We start from the raw sequence: 26,605 nt of genomic DNA on the forward strand, positions 1-26,605 counted from the left end.
AGTCTTTGTTGGGAGGAGGTGGCTGTCCTGTACTTAGCAGCGTCCCTGGACTCTATCCACTAGATGTCCAATAAACTCTCCTCTGCCCAGTTGTGACAATCAAAGAGATCTCCAGACATTACCAAATGTCCCCTGGGCAGCATGATAATCCCGGGTTCGATACCACTGGTTTACGTGATCTCCAGAGTTCATCCACTGGTTCCCATGGTGGTAGGCAGAATGATGCCCCTCTAAAGGTGTCCACTTCCTATCCCTGCATCCTGTGAATGTGTCACCTTATATGGCAAAGGGACTTTGCAGGTGTGACTGAGTTAAGGATCCTGAAATGAGGAGATTATCTAGAATTATCTGGATGGCATTATGTAGTTACAGGGCTCAAATAAGGAATGAGGGAGCAGGAGGGTCGGATCAGAGAAAGCGATGTGACCAGAGAAGCAGAGGCTGCAGCGATGTGGCCACCAGTCCAGGGGTATGTAGCCTCTAGAAGCTGGAAAGGGGGAGGGATGGTTCTCCCCGCAGAGCATCCAGAAAGAATGCGGGCCTGCTGACCCTTCAGAACTATAAGATAATAAATGTGTGCTATTTTACGTCACCACGTTTATGGTAATTATAGCAGCAATGGAGAACTAATACTACTCCTTCCATAGTTTTTTTATTTTAAGGCTGTTTTTGAAAAATTAAAATATATATACACACACAGGTTGGTTTTTTTTTTTTTACCAAACTACTGTTTTATTACTAAATTGAGTTCTGAAATATACAGATATAAGGAAGGAATGATTAATAGGAGTATAATAATAGAATACAGGAGAATAATAGAGTATAATAAAATGAAAACTTGAAGATTTCTACCACATGCTTATGTCTGGCACAACTGTAAGCAGCTAACATGTGTTAACACATGTGATCCTCATAATGGCCCCTGAGGCGAGTTCCATTGTCCTTTCCTTTGCAAATGAAAAAACTTGGGTTAAGACCCAGCCCAGGAGGCAGCCGGGCTCCAGAGCCTGTATTCACGACCACTGCTCCACGTTGCCTCAAAGGAGACTTGCGTCTGCCAACTTTTCAGTACCCCGTGCGTGCACAGACAGTACACGAGAGCAGCTTCACCCTCCTGCTGGGAGACCTAAGATGACGCCCAGAGAGTGGAAATATGTGAATCTAGTCTGAGAAGGGGAATATCTCTTACACCCAGAAACCAACCACTCTACTGAAAACATTGAGCAGTTTTATCAGTGGTTTTAGTACCTCAAATACTACATGGAACTGAGGGATCTAAAGAAGCAAATATTAGCAGTGTGTAGTTCTAAAGTCTCCAGGATAAAGAAGCCAACGTACATCAGAAATGGAGTTCACAAGAGAGAACTGGGCCACCTATAGAGTGAAGGTTGTCCACCCAGGGACAGGCTCAGGGAGCATCAAGACCTGATGAAACCTCTCAGAACTATCCATTTCCTCTATTTTCTACTCCCCAAGCAAACTTTTGATGAGTACTTACTTATTAACACAAGGAAAGGAGGCATTGTGTCCACCTAAAAGATACATTCAACATGACGAATGTATTCACGTTCTTAGTTATTATCATTTTTGTGTGGCTTGAGCTATGATCTTTAAAGTAAATGAAACTTCCAAAAATCTGGTCATTTCTGCAAGGGGCCAGATCCTGGTGGCCTTTTCTTGACAACAGAGAATCTCTGCCTCTCAGTGGTCCATGGTCTTCTCTTTCTTGCCTATGAACCTCCATAAAGAAAAATGGCACAACTAGATAAGTATTGCAGACTGACTCCTGAGGGCTGCCAGCCAAGTTAGAGTTACAACCTTTCACGGTAGGAGATGAGGTTATTTTATTGCACAATTAAGTTTGAAAAAAATCCTTCAGGCAATGAGAACACAGCAGGTATCTTAGTGGAAAGACTGCTGAAGCACACCTTTGTTAATTTATATGTGGAATGTGGCAATTTGCTGTGAGTAGCTTCCCTGACACCATTCTTCTGACAATTATGTAGCAATATTTACTTTTAAAATTCTCCACTGAAAATTAACATCTGTCAATCAAATTTTCTCCAAAAGAAGAGAGCCAATTATGTGATAAATACACAACATACGTAACATATTTTTCATACCTTCTGGGTAGTTTTAAGCAGTAGTACACCAACATTTTTCAAATTCATGGTCAAAGAATGGAAAACATAGATAAGTTGAATTAAGGGGTTAAAGGTAAAGATAGTTAGCAATGCTTTGTAAGCTTAGTTGGAATCCAAAGGTTTGTTTGACAACTGCAAAAATTACTTGTATTTAAAGGAGAGTGGGTATAAACTGGAGTCTACTGTCATGAGGAACCCAGCTTTACTCAACATTTTAGGGTGAGGGATATGGGAGGGGCCCTCTGTGGTTGAAGGGTCTTGCTTTGTCTTGCTAACCATCAAATCCAGGGCACTTTTCAGTAAGCCTTTGATATAATAAAGCTTAAGTTGATAGCATTTTTTAGATTATCTAAGGGAAATTGAAAAACAAGGAATTAAAAAGATTATAAGGGGAAAGTTCCACAGCCTTAAAATCCTGAAAAATGTTATACTCTGAGACTATTCGGAAAATGAAGGGAGTGAGGTAAGGTGGGGGGGAGGCTTAAATTTTGATCCTAATTGTAACTGACTGAAAAGTGGAATAAATTCTTTCTGTTCAAATGCCCCAACCCCATACCCACTAGAAAGGACATCACAAAGAAGATAGACAGAAACAAGTGGTGAGGACATGGAGAAACTGGAACCATTATACATTGCTGGTGGAATGTAAAATATTTCACTACATCTCAGCTCAAAGTGTAAAAACCATTTTGGAAAAACAGTTTGACAACTTTTATGAAAATTAAACATAGGCTTTTCATACAACCTAGCAATTCCAGTCCTAAGTGTGTACCTAAGAGAAATGACATGTGTCCTTACAAAGACATTATTCATAATTGCCCAAACATAGGAAAACATTGATGTCTATCAACAGGTGAGTCAATAAAATGTGGTACAGCTATGAAGTAGTACTACACAACAATAAAAAAGGAACAAACGGTGACACATGCAACAGTGTGGCTGAACCTCAGGAATATTATGCCAAGTAAAATAAGCCAGACACCAAAGACTGCATATTATAGAATTCTATTATGTGAAATTTTCAGCAAACTTGTAGAGGTAGAAAGCAAAATAGTTGTTGCTTCAAGCTGGGAGTGCAGAAGGGATACCTGCAGATGGGCAGAAGGGAACTTTCTGCGGTGATGGACATATTCTAAAATTGGATTATGGTGTTGGTTGCACAACTGTATAATTTTATTAAAATAATTGGGTTGCCTGGCCAGTGTGGCTCAGTGGTTGAGCATCGACCCGTGCACCAAGAGGTCACCGGTTCGATTCTCAGTCAGGGCACATGCCCAGGTTGTGGGTTTGATCCCCAGTGAGGGGCATGCAGGAGGCAGCCATCGATGTTCTCTCTCATCGATGTTTTTATCTCTTTTTCTCTCTCCCTTCTTCTCTCTCTGAAAATCAATAAAGAAAAAAAAATTTTTTTAATAAAAAAATAGTTGGGTTAATTTATGGTGTGCAAAGTTGTAACACAAGAAGACGGTTAAAAAACACCCATCCTTTTTTCCATCTCTAATGCCATTTATATGTTATTATCTTATATTTTGATCTTATACTTGCTATTAAATGTTGAATCCAATGATTCCCATTTTTATACTCAAAATAAGAATGTGCCATTTTCAATCTTTACCAAATCTTTGCCAAATAACTTTACTCAAGCTTCTCAATTTGAGTGAGCACTTATTATTCCATTATATTACAGTTATATTGATGAAAAATATCTGTGGAAAATAGTAAATCAACTAGCATGTTAAAATTATTTCAGAATTAGACATTGGAAGCATTGTTTGCATGTCCCAGGGTTTCCCTTTCAGAAGAAGTCAGAGTTGTATGTGGGATAATAGAGCCAGGTGGACCAGCTGTCTCTGGGTCAGAGTTAGACTACTGGGTCTGCCAGAAAACAGTTGCCAGGGATAATTCTGCTTCTGGAAAAATGTCTTGGCCTTTCTTTTTCTTTTTAAAAAGTTTTTTTTGATTTGTTGTTTTAGAGAGAGAGGACTGCAGAGAGAGAGAAACATTGATCAGCTGCCTCCTGCACGCCCCCTACTGGGGATTGAGGCGGAAACCCAGGCATGTGCCCTGACCAGGAATCAAAACAGGACCTCTCAGTCCATGGGATGATGCTCAGTCCACTGAGCCACATTTGCTGGGCATGTCTTGGTTTTTCATATGGGTTCTGTGAAGTATTTCCCTTTTCATTTTGACTTCTAGTAAGTCAAGAGTCACATTTGTTTTTTACCTGTAATTATGGACCTCTTTGTGTACATTTGGTTCACTAACATTACTCCTGTCCTTTTTCTTTCTCATCTAATGAATATGAGTTAATTTATTTTATGTGTTCTTGCAAGGCCACTTTGAGTTCTTTTACAAGCCATGTAAACTAATAATTAGATAACTAGAATACAGATAAATTCTAGCAATAGATATGTACAGGAAAAAGGCTTTTAAATAGTAAACTTTATTTCAAAGAGATGCAAATGTTATGAATAATTAAGGCACAATCTTTTGAAAGATTACTGCTTCTTTTTCTACTAAGCCAACTTAGCATGGGAGAGCTAAGATGTCATTTTGGCCACATCCTGTGTTTGTTAGTGTGTGATCTTAATTAAGTCAGTTTAGCTGTCTGCATTTCATTTTCCTTATCTACAAAATTAGAATTAAAAGTGTCTCATTTTACAGAGAACACAGCAAGAACTGATGACAACACATTGCATGTTACCCATCCTTTGAGGAGATGCACCTTAGGTATAATGCATAGGTATATTCCATTTAATGTGCTCTTTCGTGAATGTTACAAATGCACTATTTAAAACTATTTAGTAAGAATCAAAAAACAGTCACTATATTTTTAAAGAGAAAGGTATGGCCCGAAAAGGGAGAGGAAGAGGGAGTACATTTTAGGTACTCTCAGATGAAACGGGATCATCTCTTCCTTGACTGTTGTGCTCCATCTTAGAACAGGAGGTGACAGTTTAGCCTGTGAATCCGTTAAAATGAGCACCATCAGAAATGGGCACTTGGATCTATGTTTCCTGTGAAGTAATACCTGCCAGGTCCACCTGGATTTGAACAAGGAGCCATCCTGTGCGTCCTTGCAGACCTTCACAATCAGCCCTTTGCTCACCATGGATTCACCCCTAAAAATAAAAAAGCCAGAGGTCTGCATCAAGAGGAGGATAACTAGATCCTTGCTATTTAAAGTGTGGCCCATGGACCAGCAGCCTCAGTATCAGCAAAGACAAATGCTCAGGCCTCCGCTAAGTCATATTGAAGCTGCAGCTGCACTTTCAGTATAAAAGTCCCCAGGAGGGTAGAGTGCACAGTAAAGTTTGAGAAGTGCTGAAGAATAGTGATTCTCAGTGACGGCTGCTTGCTAGGATAATTTGGGAAGCTTTTAAAATATACCCATGCCAGACCTTCTCTCCTCCTTGACATACAAAGTTTCTATCATGCAGTGGAGTGGTCTTTATTACATGATAGGAGAAAAGGCAATTTAGGTGAATAAATTGGCATTAAGGTATAGGAATTATCTGGACGTTTGCATTTTCAAAACAAGGTCTGTATTGACCAACTAATTTCTTCAGTAGGTGCCTTTTCAGTCTGCTACTCAGGGGATCTAGCTTGGAGTTGTTCTGCTAATAACAAAGAAGCTGAACCTGGAATGTCCTCCTGAGATTTTTACAGTATAATGCGAGCATGAATGTTTTTGGTTTTGTTTTTTAGTGCTCACCCAAGGATATGTTTTTATTGATTTTTAGAGAGAGAAATGTAGAAAGAAACATTGATTGGTTGGTTGCCTCTCGTACGAGCCCCTACTGGGGATCAAACCCACAACCTAGGTATGTGCCCTGACTGGGAATTGAACCTGCAACCTTTTGGTGGAAGTGGTGATGCTCCAACCAACAGAGCCACCCAGCCCGGGTCTGAATATAAATGTTTTCATAGGGACTTCAGAACAGTGTCTTTCCTCATCTATTCATTAATTTATTGATTCATTTTTTCAAAAACATTAACCAAAAACATTAATTAAGCACCTTCTAAATGTTGAGGACTTTTCTGGAAAATGGAAATAAGATAATACTCTTTCCCCTCAGGAAAGGGATAATCTGGTGAGCATAACTGATAAACAAAATGACCTTATGTTTTCACAACGTGCTGTGAGGGGGACGCACAGAGTGTATACAGGCATTCTGAGAAAGGGGCGCTGGACCAGATCAGTCATGGAGCGGGCAGCTAGTGATTGCAGCGGGGCCAGGGAGGCATTCTCAAGAGGAAGTGTCGCCCACTGCATTCTGAAAGTTAGTCTGAACAGAGGACAGCAGGAGCATAGCGGCTGGCCGCAAGGAGCAAGGGGAGGCTTGGAGAGGTTAGGACTTGCGTGGTCATGATGGCTGGAATATCATGTGGGATGCCTGGGCTAGCGACACGGGCTGGGAAAGTAAACGGGCTAGTCACATGCTCTATGGTTGTAATTCCTCCTCCAGTCCACAGGAAATGAATACAATGTTACAGCGAGCACCTAAGGTATTTTAAGCAGAGGTGTAGCCTTCTCAAGGTCCCCTGGAGGAAAAGATTTACTGATACAAAGAATAACATTTCTGCGTCCTAGGTGTGAGGGAGAGCTGGCAAGAGTGCAGAACTGGGAGAAGGGTGACAAGGTTAAGCGAGAGGGTGTGTGTGAGGATGCGAGGGGGAGAGAAGGTGAGGAGCTGAGCGCCAGCACAAGGGAAAAGGAGGATCTTGTAGTTCATGTCAAAGTGCTTGGACCTTCTGATAACAACGGAGGTTTCAGAAGAAAGGGTTTTATTTAAAAAAATTTTTTCTTTAAATTGATTTTAAAGAGAGAGGAAGAAAGAGATAGAAACATCAACTGGCCGCCTCCTGCATGTCCCCCACTGGGGATTTGGCCCACAACCTGGGCATGTGCTCTGACTGAGAATCGAACCGGCGACCTCTTGATGCATGGGTCGACACTCAACTGCTGAGCCACCGGCCAGTGGAAGGAAGGGTATTAAATGAGGCATGACTTGATCAAAATTTTTGAGAAAGATCAGTGACTGTAACTTAGAAAAGGGCTGCAGGCAGGACATTAGGCTACTGCCCACTTATCTGCATGACAGCTCATGTTGCCTGCATTTGATTGGTAACAGAGTGAAGAGAATGGATGGCTTTGAGAATATTAGGAGGTGTAATTCATAAGACACAGCATTTGTATAGATACATGTTCGTGAGAAAGAAGTGAGTGAAGTATAACTCAAGTGTCTGGCTTGGGAAACTGGATGGTTTGCTGCCATTCGCTGAACCAGGGAGCACAGGGGCCAAGGCATGAAAATTTCCCTTGAGATGCTGTAGATCTCAGATACTGGTAAGTCTCCCATGTGTGGAAGTTCAGGGATGTCAGGGTTGAAGAGAAGGATTCAGGCATCATTAGCATATGGATGATGTGTTTGAAATTTCCCAGGAAGGAAATTGAGATTTCCAAAGAGACAGAGAGTCAGGGAGGAGGAAGGAAAACCAGTGACACGCAGTAAATGCAGCTGAGAGGTTGAGTGAGATAAGAATTGAAAGTGGGCGAAGTGGAAATTCAGGTGGAAGTTGGGGAGATGTGTAGATCTTGTTCCTGGGGAATATCAGAGAGGATATGTCCAGAGAAAGGATGACAAGACTGTTCTCAGACGGAGGAGGACGTCCTCTCCCTCTGTTACCTGGGGAAGGAGGCAGTAGTGGTTCGGAGGCAGAACTATGTTTGAAGGCTGGGACGGATAGGACAACACGTAACTCATCATCCAGTTACTCACCTGTGAAGTAAGAGGCCAAATCTGCCCCTGGGAGAGAGCTGGCCAAGATCGCGGGAGAGGACTGAGGCTGCAAAGGGACAGTGTGAGGATGGACGGGAAGGCTACCAGGGCCATGGAGAAAGGCCCTGCACAGAACCGACGACTCTGTTGACGCTGAAGGCCGCAGCCTGGAATGGCATTAAACCATGCAGTGAGAGGATTCTCCCGGATTCAGAAACAGTTCTTCAGCAGATATTTACTGAGCACTGTTCTAGTAGCTGCAGATGCAGAAATGAAGTGCACAATGTCCCCACTCACTAGGAGCTAACAATTAAAAATGAGATGGACAATAAACAAATTAATCACTAAATATATAAGACATTATTAAATATCTTAGCCTGGAGTTGGAGGGGAAAAGGAAGGCAGCTGGATAGATTTGGGGAGGGTCATTTGCAGGGGGCGGGGGATTGAAATTCTTAGGTGAGATGATGATTTGAATGATGGCATCACAGGATGCAGGAAAAAGGTCTGAGCCAGCGGGAGATCACAGCCACAATGCAAGGCCAGTGCAGAGCAAAACTACTTTATTGCAGGCACCTGGGTGCAGGTGGGCTGAACCGAAAAGGGTTCCACCTTGGATAACAGTTGGGGTGTAGGTTATATACTCTACTTCTAGCTTCCAGCAGTTCCTGCTGACATACTCTGCCTGGCCCATTGTTCACTTTGCAGTTGGACTGGTCTGGTATCTCATCCTGCATCTGCTGGGTGATTCATTGTCTCGAGGATAATCCGATAACCCGTAGTCAACAGAAGGCTGAGCAAAGGTCATGCAAGCAATGCATTTTTCACAGTTTCCGCCTTTTGCAAGCTTTTACCTTTACCCTTTAAAATGTTACTAGCCCTTTCAGTAGGTACAAGAAAGGACAAGGAACAGCAGAGTGCGTCCAGGGTGAGAATTCTCACTGAGCTGAAGAGCAGGTGTAGAGGGACTCAAGTAATGAAATAAATTCTAAGGATTATGGATAGTGGAAGCATGAATTGTCGAAGTTGAAGATTTCAAGAGTAGAACTGCTCTGGGTGATAACATCGGGAATATCCTTGAAAATGTATGGAAGGGTGTGACGTGGAGGCAAAGGGCAGGCGAGTTTGGAAGGGTGGGAAACGCTTACGCTCCAGAGGAGCAGAGGGTATTTTGTTCATCTAGTCCCTGACGTTAGCTGGGAAGATGGTGGAACTTTCTTGGAAGGGAAGACCATGAGCGAGATACTATTCTTTAATAGACAGAGATGAATGTCGAGGAAGTCTGTAGATGAGATAAAACAGTTGAAGACAGGATGGCCCGCTGGTGGGAGCCTCAGTCAACGTGATGGAGAGTAATGATTTGGATGCTGCACAGAGTGAACACAGAAGGCTGGGTCTGCCTTTCAGTGTCACAGGATGCTAGAGGTGCAGAGTGCTTCAGGGGAGGGGATTGCAGTTAAATCAGGGAGCTAGAGGGAGCATTCTGTGAGTAGGTTTAGGGCTGATCACAGTCCTGACTTCTTGAGCAAGGAAATTCCAGAAACGCTCTTCGAGTTTGGCCCCCTTTCACAGCCCAACACTTTTCTTTCCTTCTCCAGAGAGAGAGGTTTGCAGGAGACATGCTTCTGAATAAAAGGAAACGTTTGCTGACTGAATAAGATTCTTGAATCTAGAATTAGTTCAGACAGGTTAGGTTTTGGGGCTCACGTGTTGTTGTATGTAATTATATCACTCAAGTGGATAAAAGCAACCAGCAAGAGGAGATGTTGGCCTCGTAAGTGATATAAATGTCTAACCACGATGCTGTACACCTGAAGCGCATATAATATTGAATGTCAACAGTAATTGAAAAACGTTTTTAATTAAAAAAAGAAAGAGGTGCCAGAGGGTCACCTATCTGGCATATTATTGTGGCCCTCTATTTGATAGAATTAGAATTGCTAATGAATTCATTTTTCACTAGCCTAGATAAAAACTCAAAAGTGAAGCAATGACTTTTTTTTTTCATAAAACGTTTGTTAAACATTTCTTAGAGGCAAGATCTTCCTTAAAAATTAAAAAACAAAACCAAAATTGTTACATTTCAGATATCGAAATGTCTTTGCAAAATACTTATTTTTTTGTTGTTGATTTTTTCAGAGAGAGAGGGAGGGAGAAGGAGAAAGAAATAGAAACATCGGTGTGAGAGAGAGAAACATCGATCGGTTGCCTTCTGCTCACCCCTTCCTAGGGACTGAGCCCACAACCCAGGCATGTGCCCTGACCAGCAATTGAACCAGCGACCCCTTGGTGCATGGGTCCACACTCATCCACTGAGCCACACCAGCCAGGCTCAAAATGTCTTTTTTAAAAACCCTTTATCCAGAGGGATCTGACAGTAGTAGTGAGGCTAAAAAAAGGGAGGGAAGGGGGCTGGTTCACAGCACAGACTAGAAGATTGAGGAGTCAAATGGAAGTCAGGTAAGAGGTAGCCAAGAGCAAGCAGTGAGTCTTGACTGCTCAAGGCAAAATCACGCAAGCCAACTGTAAAATGGTGCCTAGGGCCGAGGCCACATATTTTGTGTAGTTTCTTTTGTTAATGAAGGCTTTCCTGAACTTCAAATACTTTCTTATTTAAAAACTCCCAGATCATTAAAGACTTGCACTTTAAGATGTTCTTCAGGATCCAGTGTTATTTATAAACACTTCCAGAAAAGAAAGCTTTTGTTAAATCCATTGGCTTAATTTGCCGGTATAATTAAATTAGCTGAATACAATTAGGATGTTTTTGATACTTCCACCAGGCTCAAACCAAAATGAATTTATTGTCCCAAAATACATGTATGTAGCAATTAATGATATCACCAACCTAGAAGCCAAGAAGCAAAATACTAATAATTGTGCTTGTTCAGAGAATTAAATTAATTATAGTTGAGTGAATCAAGTACAAGAAACAATATAAAAACGTCATTAACTGAACAGAAAATTTCTCAAAGCACTGTATGCAATATTCTGTAGCAAGAAAAATGATACTATGTTGAGAAAAAATAATACAAGTGAAACCTTGAAAGTTCCCTTAAACTCATATCCATGCAAATATGAATCTTTTGTTTATTTTTTTAATATGTTTTTATTGACTTTTATAGAGAGAGGAAGGGAGAGTGAGAAAGAGAGAAACATCGATGAGTCAGAATCATCCCTCAGCTGCCTCCTGCATGCCCCCCACTGGGGGGTCAAGCCTGCAACCCAGGCATGTGCCCTGACCAGGAATCAAACCAGCAGCCTCTTGATTAATGGGTTGACACTAAACCACTGAGCCAAAGCAACCAGGACCAAATATGAATCTTATAAAAGAAAATATATGATGGAGGAATAAGTGCTATGAAACTTTAAATATTTCAACAACAGTAATAAAATTAAGACATAGAAAAGTGGGAAGATTTGAGAAGTTGATGAACTCCTTGAGTTCCATGAAGGGGGCACCCTGTTGCAGGATCAGCCCCATCACAGGCCCTTGTACTCACTACGGCCAAGGTCAGTGGCTCTGGCTCCACACCCCGTCAGTTCCATGCCCTAGGAGCTGCCTCTGACCTCAGCTCTAAGAAGGGGGTTCTTGCCTTGTATCTTGGGATCTCACTTCTGGCTCATTCCCTAGTTCTGGAAACTGAGTTTCTGCTTGTCTTCTATCTTCTGAGACTGAAATTCAACTTAGCTCTTAACCTCATCACGTTTGAACGTCCTTGGATCACCACACGTTGACTGCTGCTTCTAACTTCCTCCTCACAGCTGCCTGCTGGTCCTCATCCCGTGTACCTTCTTTCCTTGCTCTTTGCTGGAAGCCTTCTCTGTTTCTGATCCCTTGTAGTCTATCTAAATGAGATTATCTCATTGCACTGGCTCAGACTGCTCCTACCTGAGCCCAGGTTATGTTAATGATAAATGTTTTGTATGGAAGAAAAATGTTTCTTTATTTATGGAGGAAGGGACAGTTCACTAATTTTGTATGCCAACACAGAAAGCCAAGGATCCTGTGCTCCACTCAGCCACCACACCTATCAAGTTTAAAAAGTTATGAAAAAGGAATCCTCTTGTTTTATTTAATACAAGAAAATCTAATTTTGTGAGAAAGTTAAAAAATTTCAGATATTGCCTATCTGACTGTAAGGGAACAATAAAAGTTATTTTAAAACTCAAGCATAGCAACAGGATAAAGAAACAAGTATCAAAATATGTTAAGATTCTGAAATAGGGCAGGTGTGGTTTTTAAAACTTTTAAATAACAGATCATGATAATTTATTATCAGAAGATATTAATGAATGGAGAATGAAGAATCTTTTGGAATATCCATTATGGACCTGTTGGTGTGCGAAGTGTTAGAATTAGAATCCTTGCTTTGATAAAGGATTACAGTTATTATTGCTTTTTATATTCTGTGGGTAAGCTGGAACTATATTTTGAGTTATTTCTCAGAAATCACACGTCTCATACTGATAATTCATTGCTTTGTTGATGGTCCAAGGTTCTATCTCTCACCTAACCAGATGGTCATACAAATGATGACATGAGGTATGGACCTCACAGAAGAGGTTGGCAGCTGCTTAACATGTGCAGTCCACGAGAACTCTGTCTGGATTTGTGGGGCACACTAGTCCGATCTAGTGTGAATGCATAAGTTGACTTGACTGGCTAAAGAGGTGATTTAGAACTTTGTAACCAACCAAAAAGATAGATTGAGAACAAAGGGAGAGCTGTTGCCATGAGGTGGCCATGATGAGAACTTATAGGACTTGCTGGCTGTTTTCTTTATCCTCAACAAGAGTTAAGTGCTTGATCAGATTCCTCCACTTCACTGGATAGGGTGACAAATGTCAAACCCTTGTTTATTAGTTCCCACATGTCTGCTTTCACCAATCACAGACAGGCAGGGCTTCTCCTGGGGTGCTGAAGCCTTGAGAACATAGATCCATCCTGTATCCTTCCGTAAGAGGATGGCCTACGTCTCCACTCTCACAGAGAGCCACTGTACACTCTAGTCCTCTTTCAGTTGCCTCATTTGTCAAGACTATCACTCACCTTCTCTGTCTGGAACACAGCTCCATACCTGACTCAAATATTTGTGGAAGGAAGGAAGGAAGGAAGGAAAGAAGAAAGGAAGGAAGGGAGGGAGGGAGGGAGGGAGGGAGGGAGGGAGGGAGGGAGGGAGGGAGGGAGGGAGGGCTTTCTGTCTTTTCCGCCTTTGTCTAGCTAATTCCTCCTTCACTCCCAGCACACCCTACCCACTGCACACAGAACTCACATCCCACTTGTGGTTAGTTGTCCAATGTCCAGGTTTACCCACTACAATGTAAGTGTTGTCTGTCTCTTATTCATCATTCTGTTTCCAGCGACTAGCAAGGTGTGTGGAATAGCAGGTTGTCAATAAATATTGGTTGGATGAATAAATACTTTATTCATTTTTATACTTATTCTCAGGTTCCTTATCTTGAGATCACAAAATTGTTGTCAAAGTGAAGGGACTTGTCTGGGCACCTGGTACACAAATAGAGCCGCAAAGAAGTGTTTTCAGTCTGGCTTTGTCCCACTTATGTAAGTCAGATTTCGCAGTTCCATATTTCTCTGTCAAGGCTCCTAAATTTAGCCATTTTCTATCTGATCCATCTCCTTTACCAACATAAAAGTCCATCGTTCCCTTCTCGGTTTAATTTACCTTGAGAATTCTACCCTCTTAAGCTAGAACTAGGTCAGCAAGGAAACGGTTTCTATCTGTATTTTTCTTTCCCACTATTTTCCTGTCTCAGGGATTCTTTTCAACTGCTCTCCTCCTCCGGTAAGTATTTCCAGCTCTCTAGGACTAAAATCTCCCATTAGTCTGGCCTTTCTTTCCCATCTCTAGTTCTCTCAATGACTCATTTCTGCTCTCCTTAATGAAGCCCATGTGATCTCCTCTTGGATGCCTCTGTTTAGCTAAGTGTTTCCTCTTTTCAATCATCATCTAAGGCTCCCCCATCCCTGGTTGCTTCATTCATAGCAGGCTCATTCAGATTCCTGGTCAGCCCACACATACACGCCTAAGGTCATGTATAGAAGCCCCCTGCAAGTGTCTCCTTACCTCCAGGTTACATATGAAACTGGAGCTTTACATGCTAGCCGAATACTGGCTACGTTTGGGAATTGAAAATGTGGACTGAGTGTAACCACCCTTCCTACCCAGATACCATCCATTCATTGCAGGAGTGCATGTACATTAGGAAAGAAACAGCCTTGTTTCAGAGGCAAACCTGCAAGCTTGATGAGGGCAGGGGTTACGTCTGCTTGCTCACCATGGTGTGTTCAGCTCTGAATAGTGTTGGACACAGAGGGGTACTCACAAATATTTGTTGCAATGAAATGAAAAGTTTCAGTCTTTTCATGCTCCACACAGAAAACATCTTGTTGGAGGAGACACGTGATTTCGCATGATCCTCTGGGCCTAATAGAAAGAACTATTTATTCATTAAAAGACATAAACATGTGGAGCCAGACACCACCCTGTGTCAATTAAGTGCTTGGTTTATTAGCACGCGGTAACGTTAATCGTGCTCACCAGGGAAGAGCCTTGTTACAATTTGACTTCATTTTAGGCGGCAATTCCACAAGCACCATGGACCCAGCTCGTCCCCCTGCCCAGATCCTTTTGCACCCCTCCCTTAGCAAAACCGATGCAAAGGCAGAAGAAGGTTTTGAGTTACTGTTAGGAATTACGTAGTATTGAAGTTGGCCTGATTACTCTCGTTCAGTAACGTGATCCAAAGTAACAAAATGTTTTAATAGGAGAACTATGGACATGTAATCTCACTGCTTCCTCTCCGGGGAGCTTGGGATCTACCTGAGGGACTTACTAGGAACAACCAGCCTCCTCGTAACCTTCTATATATTTCCCTTAAAAAAAAGAACTTGATTATTCATTAACATTATAATCAACACGCAGCCCTGATAACTAATTTTAAGTGATGCATTGCATTTAAATTGCAGTTTAACCTCTAATAGCTTTTCTCTAGCAAAGAATTTTTTAAGGATTCAAAATGCAAATTGGACCTGAAAAAGAAAACTTATTTTTAGACTTATGGCTCTTCAATTTAAGTGTAGCACAGCTTCAGGGCTTTTATTTATTAGCAGAGTATGTGTTTGGTTGTGGAAGTTGGAGGAACCCCTGCTGAAGAATTGTTGACTGTCCTCTCTTGGCTGTGAACCATTCATCTGAACAAGCTATGAGATAAGGCTGAAAAATTTCACTAATTTGGGGAGGGCCAACTAAGAATTATTATTGTGGGTCCATTAGACTTGGGATTTCTGTGATTGTCTCAAGAAATTCTAAAGTCCAGGGCCAAATAAGGTGAAAAAAATTTATGTAGCTACAGTCATGTTGAGCAATTACAATTTTAATTGTGCACTTAAAAAAATACAGAAAAATACATTGGTTTTTGTATAATTTAATTTGAATTCTCTCCCTCTTGTTGTTATTTGAAATTATGTCAGAATGATATTGTGGAAAAAAGCATCACCTTAAAATGAGACCTGGGCACAATCGAAATTCACACTGGTGACCTCGGGCATGTAACCACTCTGTACCTACATTTCCTTTTAATGGAGATAATATGTCCTACTTTATAGGGCAATTACAAGGACGAAAAATAATTATAACCAGCTTCATAGTTAAAAGCTCAGACTCTGGCCACCAGGCTGCTTGAGGTCAAACCTCAGCTTTGCCACTTAATAACCATATGACTGTGGACACAGATTCCTCACCCTCAATTTCTACGTCTCTAAAATGGCTACAAAAATATAGTTTCCATAGAGTTCAATGTTAAAGAATTGAGAAAAGTGCCTCCAATGATTGACATATGTCAAACATTATTATTTGTTATTATTATTATTACATAAGTATCTTTGGCTGAATTCAAATGAAAAAATCATCTAGTTAACATTCTGTATATAAATGTAATAGTTCATCTGTAAATATGATAATGAAAAAAAATCTGACAGTGAATGGATTCTTAGTTAACTATTTGTAAGCTTGTGCCTGTGTGTATGTGTGTGCCCATTCATTTAAGGTAAATTGGTCACATGTATACAAGAAACATAATTATATGCCCTGGCCGTTTTGGCTCAGCAGTTAGAGTGTTAGCCCATGGACCAGAGAGACCTGGGTTCGGTTCCCGCTAAAAGCACATACCTCAGTTGCAATTTGTCCCTGGCCCTGGTTGGGGTTTTGTGGGTGGCAACCAGTGGATGTGTCTCTCTCACACTGATGTTTCTCGCTCTCTCTTCCCCCCTTTCTCCCTCCTGCTCTATCTGAAGATAAATGCAAGAAGTGTCCTTAGGTTGAGGATTTAAAAATAGAAGAAATATAATTATAAATTAATTACACACACACACACACACACACACACACACAAATAGGTCTCTTTTCTTAAGAGTTGCAGCTCTACAGAGTAAACTCACTGTCCTTGAAAACCTCCCTGAGATTTGCTTGTGTAAACCCACAGACAGTTTCTGAACAGTTGTATAGTGATGGCTTTTCTTGGTGCTGACCAATTAGTCAGGTCTAAGACTTGACCTTGTCTTAACTGGCATTTAACCAGAGGCTGACAGAAAGTGTTTGGATTAAATGATAAACTCAAAGTCCAGATTACAGTCAGCATCAGGTATTGCCCCACCTCACCCCCAACCTTTCCTTCACTCTAGATATCATAAAAACAATCAAGGGAGAGGGATTTCATTTAAAAGTGAGGAGTGAATTGTGGAAGAATCCAGAGTGTTTGTAATGAAAACCACTTGGTTTTTATTAGCAGTAGTCTGTGTGCTTGCTAATTTTCAGTCATTTTCTCTTTAGGAATGGTCCCCCAGATTCTAGTTTCCACATTACTGCTGTTTGAATGGAGTCCTTTGTGACCCATTATGATTACATTGCATTTTCCTGTGTCCTTTCAGAATGTTCTGACGTTGCCTTAATTTTGGTTGGGGGATGGTGGGAGGAGGGTGCAGCCGGGAAATGAGGTCAGCAGTACTTTCAGAATGTTGTCAAAAGAGGTTTTTAAATGATCAAATATTGCCTACGAAGAATTATCAGGCTTAGTGTCTATTCATAAAGCAAACATTTAGGACAGAAGATTGGGCTAGAAATGGGTGTCCTAAGGTCTTCCCAAGAACATTTGCCCCGATGCCTCAACATTTATCTGACCTCGCCTAGACACTTCTAGCACAGTCATAAGCCAGACTGATTATAGTGATTTTAAGATAGTGGAATGAAAATGTTGTGTGATTGGGGTCAAAAAGCCAAGCGCTTCGGTCGAGTTGGAGAGAACAAGCTGAAAACAGTTTTGCTCATACAGCATTCCCTAAACCTCACTTCCATGCAGAGCAAAACTAGCCAGTGAGGAAATTCAGCCGTGGAGCCAGATAGGTGGTACGTAAGTAGATGCCTGACCTATTTAACATGTTTGACACTAAAATATATTATGAGGATAAAATATAGATATATATATTTTGGCTGGGAGTTTTAAAAATACAGTAGAAAGGGAAAATGAAAGTATTTACATTCCATTTCCACTTAACTGTGTTGCCTGTTTTGTGCAGTTTCCTGGATATTTCAAAAAGCCTCAAACTAAAAATGGGCAAAAGTATAAAAGATCCTCCTAATCATTTATGAATTCCCTATTTGCTAATTTTTCTCCTGGCTAAATTGATTTGTGATCCCAAATTCAATATTGGTGGTGCAGACAAGATTGGTGAAAGATTTGCGTCACCACACACATGTGTACCCAGCCAAGGTCCAACAGGGAGGTTGTAAACATGGTCTTTCTCTTGGTCTACTTTATGTCACATTTTGTATGCATTTCGTTGGTAACTTCACTGCTTGAAATGATCCCCAAGCATAGTGCTGAAGGGATGTCTATGTTCCTAAGCACAAGAAGGCAGTGATGTATCTTACAGAGAAAAGACAAGCGTTGGATAAGCTTCCCTCAGGTCTGAGTTATAGTGCTATTGGTTGTGAGCTCAATGTTAGTTAATTAATTATACGTATTAAATAAGAAACACACATAAAACATGATTGCATATTGATTGGTTGATGAAAATATGTGATCAGAATCTCATAGGAACCTAACCTTGTGTTTCCCCAGTCATTCAGTATTTGCTAATTCTGTGTTAGTGGTGACATTAGGATAAATTTCCAGTGAATAATGAGAATTGACTGTATTTGTTTTGCAATTTCCTTGAATTACATTACATTCTCACCAGAAAGCATTAGTGACCTACTAAGTAGGGGCCAACATTAAATTAAACCCACAAAAAAGTGCTATAACACCAAGCTGTGTGCTATCCAGGTTATTTGTTTGTTGCTATGTAAATCATATTTATTTCAGGTTTCCTTTATTCTACCAACAGTTTCCAGAAGCTCCTTACACATGCAGAAATTTCCTTAAGGCACACACACATACATACGCACACGCACACTGGACCGGAAGATGAGCCTCTGGGGAATATACATACAGCATATAAACATTGACATGCTTGCTGTATACGTGTTTGTACACACAGACCTGAGGAAAAGCCCTGAGACTGAAAATCTACCTCTGTAAGCCGAGGGCAGGAAGACGAGGCTGGCAGCCTCCACATGACAAGAATGTAGTAAGAGAACTTGCCTACGGAGTGCGTCTTGGGCACTGACAAGACAACGTGGGGATCCTCTGTGCCACGTGGCAGACACTGACATAGAACAGGGCGGGCGGATGGGGTACTGGTGCATGACCTGCCCAGGTAAGAGGAAACTGCGTCACATGCTTACCTGGTGCAAGGCAGCCACCTGGTCCTGGAACCAGCGAGCTGTGGGGCACAGGGGAAGGGTCGATCGGACAGTCTCTGAGGCGATTTATGGGACACAATCTCTCTTCTAGCCTGGATCTGGCTTTGGGGTCCAGCAGCGGTCATATCATGGAGCGGTCTCTCCTCCACAGCATAGTGCCCCAAGTCCCATTTTCAGTTGGCATAGAATTTATGTGACTGGAGACCAGTGTGTATGGACAGGAGAGGGGAGAATCTTGCAGCCTGAGAGCCACTGACTGGCAGACCAAGGACTGTCTCCTCGTGAGGTAGACATGCGATGGGTTCCAGAGCAGCTGGAATTTCACCGCGTCAAATCCTCTCTGGCAGCTGGTGGACTGGGTGTGCCTCCAGTCTGTTGCTGTGAGGCTTAGAAGCCTCTTGAGTTAGAGAGAGCTCATCTTAAAAGAACAGAAAGTCAAGCCCAACAAAAATGTTCTTGGACAAAGCCTTGACCATCAGAGAAGAGAAGTGATTCTGAATGTAATGCTGTATTTGCTACTGTAATCTCCCCCAACCTGCCCGCTGGTCCTTGTGGTTCTTGGGAGAGGGAGGCATGGAGATAAATTCAAAAGAGCTCTTCTCCTTGAGGCAGGAAGAGCCCTCCTCGGCACCCCTCTACGATGATGGAAGATGGGAGAGAGGCATTTCCATGCGCCTACCAGCTCCAGCACCAGAGGGAACTGGTCATGGATGGGGTCTGGGAAGGGAGGTTGTGATGGTCAGTCAGTAGAGTAGAGTGGAGGCCCAGGGAAATGGCTTGTACAGGAGACACATGGCTGGCTCCCAGTACTACGTGCTGGGGACTCGTAGAGACTGAAGTGCATTTAAAACTATGGGTTGTCATGATGTGAGCCCATTCACACAGACTAGACAGGCAAGAAGAAATAGGCCTTATTTATCTAAATGAAATCATCTTTACTTTCTGATATTAGGTTCTCTTGTTCTTTTTTTTAATCCTTACCCAAGGATCCTTTTCCATCTACCTTCAGATAGAGTGGGAGGGAGGGAGAGAAAGAGAGAGAGATACACATTGATGTGATAGACGCATCGATTGGTTGCCTCCAGCACAACCCTGACCAGGGGCAGGGACTGAACCACAACAGAGGTACTTGCCCTTGACTAGAATCGAACCCATAACTCTTTGGTCTGTGGGCTGACGCTCTGGTCACTGAGCCAAACCAGCCAGGGTGGTTCTCTTGTTCCTATTTTCCATGTTTCTCTGTTGTCTGATCTGATAGTTCTCCCCTGACTGCTCGTTAGAACCATTCAAGAGGCCTTTAAAAAAAATGCCAGGACCATCCATCTGGTGTGGCTCAGTGGTTGAGCATCGACCCATGCACCAAAAGTTCACCAGTTCAATTCCTGGTCAGGACACATGCCCAGGCTGTGGGCCCAATCCCTAGTCGGGGCATGCAGGAGGGGGCCAATTGATGTTTCTCTCTTGTTGATGTTTCTGTCTCTCTCTCACTTCCTCTCTTTCTGAAATCAATAAAGGAAAAAAAATTTTTTTTAATGTCGGGACCACCTCAAAGATTCTGATTTAATTGATCGGGGTGGATCTTGGGCATCTGTATATTTATTTAAAAAAATTTTTTTTCCTTCATTGATTTTAGAGAGAGAGAGGAAGTGAGAGGGAGAGAGAGATAGAAACATCTGTTATGACTGGGAATCAAACCGGGGGCTTCTTGGTGCATGGGTCAACGTGCAACCACTGAGCCACACCAGCTGGACAGGCATCTGTATATTTAAACAGCTCCTAAGTTGAATCACATGGTTAACCAGGGTTGAAAAAGACTGCTCTCAAAACATCACGGAGATTTTTCCCTCTTCCTAATCCAGTGTATTCTGTCCAAGGATAAGTTAGGCAGGAACCCTGCTTACCTGTCCACCTCAAGATGCCCTCGGGGATGTGCCTGTGAGTATGAATAGCTTCCAGACCACTCTCCCGTCCGCCTGCCCCATGGGAAGAATTCACCTGATTTTTCCTTTTCCTCCTTCCGGGCCACTGCAGCCCCTCCACGTCCCGATGCGTTCTCCTGCCTTTGAGCCAGTGCTAGGTGATCCTGGAGCTGTGCTTTGTGGGGTGGCAGGGAGAAGAGGAAGTCAAACACAGGGCAGGACCAGGGGAAATTCAGAAGGAATGGACAAGAAGAAAGTACAAGTTACTGCTTCTTGTACATTCCCATCTGCTGTATCCAGAGTGTGGTGGGAAGAGGACAAGCTCAGAGCCACAGATACCTAAGTGCAGCTCCCATGCTCCATATTTACTAGCTGCTTGGTTTTAGGGAAATTACCTAATCTTCTACAGCCGTGCCCCGCTATCCACAGGAAGGGAGAGGTACTTGAAATTGCAGAGAAGCATCAGACCCTATAGATACTATGTTTTTCTTATACACACATATCTTTTTACTTAAAGGAAGAAGTTTATGACTTCTCTTTGGCATATCTGAATTGCCAGCATCACTATCTTTGTGCTGGGGGGCCATTATTCCGTAAAATAAGGGCTACTGAAACACAAGCACTGTGATACCTGGACTGTCAATCTAATGATTAAGTCAGCTGGACAAGGGGATGGCTCACGTCTGGGCGAGATGGAGCGGGACGGTGTCCGATTTTATCATGCTACTCAGCAGTGTGCAACTTAAAACTTATGAATTGTTCACTTCTGGAATTTTCCATTTAATATTTATGGACCACGGTTGACTGCAGGTAACGAAAAGCACGGAGAACAAAACCACAGGTGAGGGAGGACTCCTGTACAACTAAAAAGTGATGATGCACAGGGATTGAAAATAGGTCTGCCTGATTTAAGCACCCCAAATACTTCCCTAATCTCTACCCACACAATAGGTCCTTGGTAATGAATACAGTAATTAATAACTTCCCAGACGGTAGCTGAGCTTGTTTTTAAATTCCTATAGTCAAATAAGTTGGGAGAATGTTACAGGAAGATTACTTTGGAAAATAATGGTGTGTCATTTATTATCAGCCTAGAACATTCTGAATTGTCATTCATAAGAAATAAGCTCATTATTAATAGAAGATTGCTTTTTTTTGTCTTTATGTGACTATTTTCTTAAATTAAAAATAAACTCTTTTTCTGATTGTGAAAGCAGTACATGTTCATCTAATACAAATTGGAAAATAAAGATAAGCAAATAATACAAAATTAAACACACTCATAATCCCTCCACCCAACTATAATGGCTGTAAATGCCCTTTAGTCTTTCAGGACTTTTATGTAGGTTTTTTAAAGTCATAGTGTACCCTCTCTTTCACCTTGCAAACATCTGGTCAGCAGCACTTCACGTCAATACATTTGCCTTTACCACATCCATTTTTATATCCACTTATTAAGGTGAATAATTTTGTTTTTAAACCACATTTGTTTACTCAGAAGTCACAGATCCACAGATAAGGAAACATCTGAAGAGCCCAGGTGTGGCTGTGGAGAGAGGTTGAGTAATTCAAAACAAAGTGCAAAATACAAAAACAATTACAACCAGTTTGACAGTTGTGCGTCTGTTTCCTACGGCCCTTCTACCCACAAGTCTACCGCTGACTTCAAAGAGAAGTCAGTACAGAGGAGGTCCGGAGGATAAGGTGCAAAACCAGAATCAGACCCACGATAAGAGATTAAAGGAAGGTTGATCAAAGACCCAGCATAAAAGTGCTAGCCCGTGACTTGCCTTGGCCCATGGCCGCAAAATATTCATCAGAACATAGAGCTCTCTTTGAAGTGATTGGAAGTGCCCATACCCAGATGAGCTCTCTGGTCAAAGGGAAATTTAAAAGGGGACACAGGAAGGAGTCTGCAAAGTTGCCTCATCCTATCTCTTGTCTGCATATCCCTTGCAAATTGTTCGAATGGTGCTTCTTTGATTTGTTGTCCAGATGTAAATAGTCGAACTGTACTGGGTATGCAGTGAGAATTCAGCCTCAGAGCAGAAGGATCATCTTTGTTCCTTGTGGGAGTTTTGGGCAGTAACAGAAACATGCACGGGGCCACGGGTTTGCACTCGTGAGCACGATAGATCTGTAGTCACCACTCTTGTGTTTTATTCAGAGTGTTTAAAAGGGCATGTGGGCCCAGCTGGTGTGGCTCAGTGGTTGGGCATCGACCCATGCACCAAGCAGTCACCAGTTTGATTCCCGGTCAGGGCACATGCCCAGATTGTGGGCCAAATCCCCAGTGAGGGGCATGTAAGAGGCGGCCAATCGATGTTCTCTCATCTATGCTTCTATCTCTCTCTCCCTCTTGCTTCCTCTCTCTCTAAAAATCAATAAAGAAAAAATAAGTAAACAAAAGGGCATGTGGTATCTCCAAAAAGGCAACAAGACTTTCCAATCACTCATTGCTTGTTCACTGCTTTCCCCACTGGGAGTTTATTGCTCTTTGTGGTGTTAGGACATGAAACACCCATTTCTCCAGAGAGGGGAAGAAAAATACTCCCAAAATGGTGGTAGCCTTGATAACATTCAGGTTCTTTTTTTTTGAAATATTTTTTATTGATTTTTAGACAGCTGAAGGGAGAGGGAAAAAGAGAGAGAACATTGATTGGAGAATAAAAACATTGATCAGCCCTGGCCGGTTTGGCTCAGTAGTTGGAGCGTCGGCCTGCGGTCCGGAGAGACCCGGGTTCGGTTCCCGCTAAGGGCACGTACCTCGGTTGCAGTTTGTTCCCGGCCCTGGTTGGTCGTGAGGGTGGCAGCCACTCGATGTGTCCCTTCACATTGATGTTTCTCTCTCTCTCTCTTCCTCTCTCTCCCTCCCGCTCTATCTGAACAAAAAATGGAAAAATGTCCTCGGGTGAGGATAAAAAAAACAAAAAAAAAACGTTGATCAGTTGCCCCCTGCACACTCCCCACCGGGGATCTAGCCCTGGCATGTGACCTGACTGGGAATCGAACCAGCAACCTTTCAGTGCAAGGGACGATGCCCAGCCAACTGAGCCACACCTGCCAGGGCTCAGGTGAAACTTTAAAAAGTGTTTTAAAAGACAAGAGTTACATAAAATTGCTAAAAACGTATGCTTAGAACATTTTTCGTTAACACTTCCTTCGGGCTCCAATTTGATTTTTCACTTTACCTGATAATCTTCTATGCTTTTAGGATCTTTATTTTCACTTCCCCTGTCATCTATATCTTCATTTCCTTCCAAGTTCAAGGGCATTGCTTTTTCTTGCCACCTCTTCCAGATCAATTTTCTGATCTTTACCTGGGGTTTCAAGTTCCAGTTTTTACTGACACCCTGGGTGAGCCCACATCAGGCTCTGAGAGAGAACCGGGGTATGCATCCCCCCTTTACCAGAAGCCCGGTCCAGGAGAGGAGATAATGGATTTCCCAACAACACATAATGACTGTCATGCCAGCTGATGTGAGCTTTGCAAACACTGTCCTTCATGAAGACGGAGGATTTGGACTCAACCTGCAAATTCCTAAAATTTCTAAATGTGAAAAAAATATAGAATATTTTAGTCAAAGTTGGGGCAACATCGTCAAAGATGTGGAAGCAGAAAACTATAAGGTGCTTCACAGGAGAAACTCGGTATATTCATTTAATTGGGGCAGTTGGCTCATGTGAGAAAGGGAGAGAGACGCTTCACAAGCTATATTAGGGTTAGAATATGCTATGGAATCTGGGTTTTATTATGAATGCAAAAGGATTATATTGAAAACTTACGAGTGGAAAATGGCATGCTGAATAGTTATGGTAGTTTATCTGACTGGCACACAGGATGGGTGGGGAGGAGAGAGGAGGGAAGGACGGAGAGTCTGACAGAGAACAGAGTGGTGGGAACTGGAAGGCTAGATGGACTTGGAGACTGTGACATGAGTCCTGGCACAGGAGCCGGGGAGGAGTGAAAGACGAAGGAGTTACAGGACTCAGATGATTCAGGAATGTCACACAAACGCACTTGCACGTCTTCTTCTGAGCTACTGGATGATGGCAATACAAAGAAGTTAAGTTCATCATCAGAATGGTTATAAAGACAGGCTAGGTATCCACAATGAGAAACCCAAAGTGGCTTCATCTAAGCACGAAAGACTGAGTGAGGCCACGAGCTGTCAGTTGAGAGAAAGAAAAATTTCCTGAAGTTTGGAGTAATGGGAGCTTCAAGGAAGAGATGGGACATAGTGAATTTTGGATAGTGGGGAGAATTTGGAGAGAATGGGAGGAAGTGTTAAAAGGGTAAGGTGGGTGGGGGCAAGGAGAAGCAAAGGCACAGGGTAGGGAAACACAGGTGTTTGTATAAAAATTAAAAGAGGGCCCTGGCCAGTGTTGCTCAGTGGTTAGAGCGTTGGCCCATGTACCAGAGAGTCATGGGTTCTATCCCCAGTCAAGGGCATGTACCTGGGTTGCAGACTCAATCCCTGGTCCCAGTCAGGAAGCACGGAGGAAGGCAACCAATCAATCCAATCGATGTGTCTCTTTCACATCAGTATCTCTCTCTGTCTCTTTCTCTCTCCTACCTCCCCTTTCCACCCTCTCTTAAAATCAATGGAAAAAATATCCTCCAGTGAGGATTAACAATAACAACAAAAAATGCAGAGAGGGAAAAGGGGGAAGGTGGAGACTTTTGATTGGTCTAGTTAAGATTTAGAGGCCAAGTTAAGGAGTTGTCAAGCCACTGACATATTTGAGCAAGGGAGTAGCTGGTGCAAAAGGGCATTTGGGGAAGTTTAATCTGAGAAAGATGTGTGAAATGTATAAATGCAGGGAGATAGTACTAGCAAGGTGAGTAGTTGGGTGACTTGTAGACAAAAGAAAATGAGGATGTAAAGTAGGTTGACACTGATCATGAAGAGTATAGAAGAGAGACAAAGTTGTTACCAATAAGCCGAAGGGCAAGGGAGAAATAGAGTTTTACCCAAGATTTCAAACCTAGGAGGCCGTGAAAACAATTGTCCTGCATATCAAAGTCTGAAGTCCAGGGGGAACTGGTTTGGAGGCAACCCAGAGAGTGGGAACCTGAGATGGCAGCCAAGCCAATAGGTCCATAAGGTGGTGAGAAGTGGGGGCTTGAGGCTCAGCTGGAAAACAGATTCACCGTTGCAAGTTAAAAAATTCCACACAGCGCCCCAATTGTGTGAATTTTTATTTAAATAATTTATTGAGCCAGACCGGGAAGTATTTTCAGAAGCTCATTTGAAACTTACACTCTCCTGATACAGATGAATTCTCAGTTGCTCTCTTGTTTTCCCTGACAAACAGCTCACCTTGTCTGAGGAGGAAGGTGGGGATAGGCGGGGGAAGGTTTTTCTCACTCTTCCAGGTGTAGGGATTGTGGGCACTGGGCTCCTGCACGTCTGATTCTTCCCTGCGGTGGTCATCATTCATGTTTTGCGCATCTTTCTATCTGTAGCACAGGCAGAGTTTTGTACATTGTAAGCACGCAGGGTTGGTTGATTTGCATTTTCATCACAGTTCTCAAAGGTAAAAGAGTGGACATAAGAAAAACTAACAAGCGTACAGCCAATTTTATAATGACTGATTCTACATAAACAAATGCAAATGTGAGATCAAATTTGAATTGCAAAAATTTTGTAAGCAAGGTTCAAGAAGTAATAAATGTAGCTTCAGATCTTTACTAAAATGATAAAACTCATTAACAACCCCTCATCCCTTGGAGTCTGAGAGACATTCAGAAGTCACAGCACCTGGAAGAGTAGGCAGCTGCCGAAATTGTCAGGATGAAGAGTGACCTCGTGTTAACCCCAAGCCCAGGACAACCAAAGCAGACCTATATATGCTTTTTCATCTGAGATAAAAACCAATCAACTATAGTAAAGAAGGGCTATTCATAGATAATATTCATCATTCCACCCTGA

The 26,605-nt window shown here is 42.3% G+C and overlaps 1 protein-coding gene across 4 annotated transcripts in view; it reads left to right on the top strand.

The window, feature by feature from the left end:
- Positions 1-26,605, top strand: part of MME (membrane metalloendopeptidase) — a 97,823-nt gene that overhangs the window by 8,624 nt on the left and 62,594 nt on the right. The window lies entirely within an intron of this gene.

Source organism: Molossus molossus, unplaced genomic scaffold (genome assembly GCF_014108415.1).
Source record: "Molossus molossus isolate mMolMol1 unplaced genomic scaffold, mMolMol1.p scaffold_m16_p_5, whole genome shotgun sequence".
Classification (NCBI taxonomy): Eukaryota; Metazoa; Chordata; class Mammalia; order Chiroptera; family Molossidae; genus Molossus; species Molossus molossus.